Here is a 6,344-nt window from a genome sequence, read left to right as displayed (position 1 = left end):
GTGTGACCAAGGTTATGATGGTTCTAGAAATCATAAGGGACTTTGACAGGCCAAGAGACTCAGTTGATGTGGACCTGTATAGTTACCTAAGACAGCTGGCCAGTCTAAGGAGGTGATGTGGAGGGGACGTGTGGGTCTCGGCAGACCTTAACACAGTGGATTCCTCTTATTGCTGTTGGTCTTGGGGTTGCCTCTGTTTTAGACAAACTTCACTAGGTGTGAACCCTTTGTCCCCTCCCCACCCCCAACCACACAGCTATTTAAATTTACAAAGTCAGAGCTTAAACAATGATTTGGGCCTATAAGCGATGCCAAAGACTAGGCCCTCCTCCACAGGGCTAGAATACCCTCACCCCCTTCTGAATATTTATTGGAAGGTGACACTATGGGAACATATTTGTTACCACCCCCTTATAGGACACCTGCTCTGTAATTCACTTAACACCTTTTAGAAAAACAACTGGCCTCAAATTACGCATTGGTCTATCTGCTGAAGGCAGATTATATAATATGAAACCATAACATAATCAATATAAAGAGCCAAAAGCAATCAGTGTCGCTGGTCACTCCTTCACATCGTGCTGCTGGGAGGACCTGTCTTCATTGTACAAAGCATTAGAAGTGTGAGCATGAGGTTCATATTCTGAATGGACACCTCGGTCTTTCTCCATATTCTGCACCCTTGGTTGCCCAGTCTAGTGGTGGTGCATCCTTGAATGAGTCTATCCCCCTCTCCTGCACACCAGCCTTTGAGAGGTGACTCTTTCCTGCCTGTTGGCGCCACTGCGCTTTTTGGCTGTTCTCCAGTACAGCGTCTATCAGAGCTAATTGAACCACAATACTAATTGGTCAGTATGTAGCTGGACCTTCCGAATCTGCTTCAGTGGCCAGCTTTCCATCAGCTCAGCAAGAGACCCATTGATCACTCCAAAGCCATAGCCAGCTCTTTTTTTGTTTTGCCAGAGTCTGGCTGGCCTTCAAGCTGGAAGTGCTTTACTATCTTGCATAACCAAGGAAAGAAATGCAAAGGATAGCTCAAATAATGCACATTGGTCTAGAAGAATAAAAAGGGAGAGAAAACAATGTTCTGCATAAAGGGAAACAATTACATAGAATAAGGTGAGTGAGCAGAGGCCACCTCGTCTTGCAAGAAATACAAGGCGTTCTTCAAAGATGTTCTTCCAACTGGTACCCTGCACTACAGCAGAGATTGATGCAGGGCAGTCCCTTGTCTCATTGAAGTAATCTCTCGATATCTTCCCCCCCCCCCCCCCATTACTGCAGATGTCTCCAACCTAAAAGACTGACATTTGGGTGGTTCATCCAGCTCACAGACTTATTCCCATGTAGACGTTTCCACTGAAGAGAATCTGGCAGCACTGTTGAGGAGACTACAGAAAGAACTATGCCAGGGGTACAGAGATGAAACTGGTCCAGCTGAAGGGCCACCTGGGAGTTGAAGGCATCTGGCTGGGATCTCTTGTAATGAGGAGACCTACTGATGAAGATCACAAAAGGCCTGAAGAAGGGCAGGATAAGTTGAGATTGTGACCTTTAAGGGCCCTCGGAACTCCTTGCAGATCATTGTTTTTGTGGGCAGAACATGAGCTTCACGAGCCCGAGCTTGTGTGACTGTTAATTCCATTGGTTTAAAGCTAACACAGTTCCACAACAGATGAAAGTCACTAGTCAAGTTATGTGCTGCTGAGTATGGTATGACTATGGCTTGGGTACTCTGCATTCTGGTACTGTGCTACAATAGGAGTAAGGCATTAGCACTGGGGAATTACTAAGGGAAGCCATTCACTTCAGTGCCTTTAGGGTCAAGGCATGAGCAGAAGATAGAATGAAGCAAAAGATCCCGGGCCCTGCTGGGAAAAGACCGGATGGGTCTCAGGCTGCAAATTCCCAGAAGCACAGAGATAAAGCATGAGAGGCCGCCCGTGGGCGCTGAGAGGCGTCTCAGACATCACATCACTCCAGCAGCTGGTCAACGAGATAGGAGCTGCAGCAAACAATGGAGCTGCCCTCCTACGCTCTAGGTCTTGGGCACAGCATCAAAACAAATAAAAGCTCATTAAAATAGCCAACACATTGCAGGCTGCAGCACACACACAAGGACAGGGGATGTGTGCCGTAGACAGAGGGTCAAGAGCCGAAGCAGCACAGCCTGGGGATGGAGCATTTATGGCAAAGGCGTTTTTAGCAGAGTGTTCCCAGACCAGGGACCTATAAAGGAACAATAATTTGAGATCGCATAAGCTGCCAAAGACACATGTTTTCAATTCGGCTTTGATTCATGTTTTTACTGCTATGTGTGGTTTCGTTTTGCCTTTTATTTATTTGTTTCTGGTTTTATTGTTTACTGTGATGTTTCATTAATAAATATTATGTTTTGTGGGTGAGATGATTCATGTGTAATGAAGTTAATAAAATACTATAGACAAGGCTGTCTTTAGAGAGACAAGATCCAGGGAAGAAATGACAGAATGGGCCCAGCCCGTACCAAAGATCCTGTAGTTCTGTCTCAGTGAGATCACTAAGGGACTGGCAATTGCCCTGTTACCCCTTCCCACCAACACTAGCCCTGAACAATACAGTAAAAGATCATAGGACAGCCTACACTGGGTCATACAAAAGGCCTGGTCCAACTCCATCCTGTATCTGTCTTCTTGAAGGATCAGTCTCCACATTTCACACAGTAGAACAGAATTAGTTGGTTACTAACAAACCTTCAAACTGAGGCACTCCAGCTAAAGATAACAGGTAGGGGCAGATCTGGGATTACAGCTGAAGAAGAAGGGCATTTTCGATAGGACATCTAAATCTAATTTTGGATGTTTTGCTGAAAATGTACAAAAGCACCCAGCAGAATCCAAAGGAGTAAATCCATTTCTTCCGCTCACTCCCACAGATAAGTGGTGTCATGTATTTACCTTTCAGAAGGCTGGTCCCAAACAAGAAGTGAAGCCATACCTCTTGGCTTTTATACAGACACTAGTCTCGTGCTGATCTGGCGCATGTCAATTGGTACATTGTGAACATGTCTGCTCTGATTGGTTCTTATAGTATGCATCTCTACTGATTGGCCTCCTGTGCCTATATAAACCCTGAAACCTCCACTCACCATGTCCTTGTAGTATGCTGCTTCTTGGTGTTTAATTCCTGCTAGTCTTCTATCTGCTCCCCCCCCCCCCCCCCAAGCCTCATTTTTGTTCCTGACTTCCTTTTTGCCTGATATTTGATGTGATTCTGGTTCTATGCCCTGCTGTTCCTCCTTTTACTGAATGTCTGGTGTTTTGTCCACTCTATAGAAACATCTTAGGCCTGTGGCTGAAGTTCTGCCAGTCTCTACTGGAGGGTTCAACCCAAAGGAAAAGGGGGCTTGTCACAGGTAAAGAAGCATGTTGCTAGTCCCTGATGTTCTCAAGAGTGGAGCTGGCCATGCAAAGTGGTGGCTTTCCCAGATCTTTACTCTACTGATCCATCCTATTAATCCACTCTATGAATATGCATGAGATACATTTGCATATATGAGTCTCTGTCATGATTATCATTGATTTTTGGATTTAATTTTAGAAATAACTACTTGGTTTTCTAAAGGTAAGTTACAGTCAGGTATAGATGGGAAGTTCCCACCCAAGAGGCTTACAATGTAAATGTGGACCCCAGGCACTGGAGGCTTGACTGACTCAGTCTGGCTGCCTGGCTCAAGCTTTTGCCACAATTTTTAATTGTAGCACGCATTTCCCTTCTCACTATAAAAATGGCGGTGTGTTTCCATTGTAAGAAAAGCAAATAATTCATGACTTCTTCTCCGGTAGTACTAGAGGCAGGGCTGCAGAGCTACCAAATGAGCAACCTGCAGGAGGGAGAGTTTCTAGCCAGTCTTAGATTTCACCTTACATCAGTGTGGGAGTTCTATTCCTTTCTGATTCTGGGAAAGCAGTGCTTGCGGCTGGGCAAAAGTTCAGGACTGGCCCGAAAACTTTACCTCCGAGGACTGGTCAAGGTCCAGAGATACTCAATTACCCAGTGCCAAGCTGGAGATTCTGGAACATTCCTGGGTTTGAACTTGTATCCCAAAGCAGTGTGGGATTTGTAGTGCCTGACCTTGCCCCATTGAAATCAGTGCTGCAAGTCCTGTAGTGCAGCAGGCTGATCCTTTCTACTACCTGCCTGGCCTGGTAAATCCACTGCAGAATGAGGAGCTCCTTTTTTTTTCGTTCCAGCCTCTCTGGCTGCCAAAATCAGAGAATCTACTTCCTGTTTTGTGTGTAATACAGTAAGTCATTTTTCTCTGCTTTCAACTCCTATGTAGTTCTATCAGCCAATGTGGCTGGAGTGAAGAAAGGAGCTCCTGGCTGTACAGCAGATAGAGTGGTACTAGGAAGGTAGGAGAAGGGAAGTGATGAGACCAGTCTGATGCTGGAGACGGGGAAAAGGGGGCTGACAAGGGAGCATGTGGAAGACAGGCATTGGGGCTTGGAAATGGATCTGAAACTGGGAAGAAAGGAGGGCTTTGGTGGTGGGAGAAGGAGAGAAACATGGGCATACGCAGGGGAAGGTGAAAACAGAGGAGCACAGAGATGGATGCTGGTGGAGGAAAGATAGGGTAACTAAATATTGGAAAAGCACATAAGTGAGTGGATGCTGGGGGAAGGAGAGAAGGAAGTGTAGGAGAAGAGGCAGGGACAATAGCTGCTGGGGAAAGAGAGACAAAGGGCTATGAAGAGTGTAAGGGATTAAAGGTAATATAGGTGAGAGGTAAAGGGGGGAGTGTGAGCCTAAATAAGGGAGTAAGACATAAGAAGGAGAGGGGATGAATAACAGGGAAGGAGCTGGGGGTGCGTAAGAGAATGAGAGGCAGAGGGGAGATATTGGACAGGGGAGGAGAGAAAGGGAAGTGTTACTAAAAGACTGGAGAATGAGAGGCTATGGAAGGAGAGAGAGATGGACAGTAGGGGACTGGGGTGAGGGAAAGAGATGAAAAGCTGGGTAGTGCTGAGGAAATATTCAGTGGCACTATCCACAATGTCTCTGAATATCCCTGAGGGTAGTCACCGAAGTGAAGGAACACAGATAAATCCCCACAAGAACAAAACAAGAAGCCCCAAAAGAGTGGGGAACAAAGAACAGCTCTTCAAAGACAAACCATGGAACCACTAGTTTATAAAATACAGTCTTCAAGTGTATCGACTACAAATAAAAACAATCCTATATAATAATTCTCACCTGCAACGTTCTGAAGCTGCCTGGCATCCTGGCTTCCGCCGTGGTCTGCTAGGTGCTGTAGATCAAAATGACGTCACGAATCCCACTGACTGGCTGCGCCTCGGGTGACGTCACCAGCCGGAAGCACAGCAACAAACCGCGATCCAGCCAGCAGCAAACAGCGACCCAGGCAAACTCCTCCCCCTGCCTAGGAATCGCTCAAAACTGGCTGTAAACATCCCGAAACACCCACGCGCAGTAACCGCCATCAAAAAAACTCCGCCACCCTCCCTCTCCTCTCCAAGTCCAGATTCGGACTATCGGAGAGGATGAAGAGGAAGGGGAGCGCCTGCGGCGACTGTCCAATGTGGAGGAGGCGGGTGAGGGCTCAGGGCGGCCGTTGGAGTCCACTGTCGACTTGGAAGAGGGGGGAGGGACAGAGCAGCGGGTCCGACTCCAGCGCAGCCGTCATCCCTGTTCACTCAAAACAAACGAAGCAAACCTATGAGATGCTGCAGGACGTTTAATGCACAGGAGTGGAAGTGAGCAACGCAAGTCTACGGTAAGCAAGGAAGCCCATTGGTTAATCTCTGTTTCCACTCCCCTATGCAGCCGTCATTGGTATACACTCAAAACCAAGCAAACCTAAGAGCTGCTGCTTCACATTGGCTTTTTATAATTGTTGTTCCATCTGAAACAAGTCCAAAGCTGTTTCAACTGGATAGACAGTGCCTTAAAACATGGGGGACAAAAGGAGGGCGGAGACAGACAGACCCTGCAACTGGGAGGGAGGGAGACCGGGAGGGGGGGGCCCTGCAACTGGGAAAAAGGGAGGAAGGAAGGGAGGGGGAGACCCCCCTGCAACTGGGAGACAGACCGGGGGGGGGGGGGGAGGGGGGACGACCCTGGAACTGGGAGGGAGGGGGGACTCTGGCACATACTCTCATACTCACATACACACTCGCACCCAGTCTCACTCTCTCTCTCTCTCACACACACTTGCACATTCACTGTCTCACACAGTCACTCTCACACACACTCTCTCTCTCAAACATACACATTCCGAGGAATACCTTGCTAGCTAGCGCCCATTTCCTTTAAAACAGAAACAGGCCTTTTTTACTAGTATT

The sequence above is a fragment of the Microcaecilia unicolor genome, chromosome 14 (assembly GCF_901765095.1).
Source record: "Microcaecilia unicolor chromosome 14, aMicUni1.1, whole genome shotgun sequence".
Lineage (NCBI taxonomy): Eukaryota > Metazoa > Chordata > Amphibia > Gymnophiona > Siphonopidae > Microcaecilia > Microcaecilia unicolor.
Note: the sequence above shows the minus strand (reverse complement) of the source record.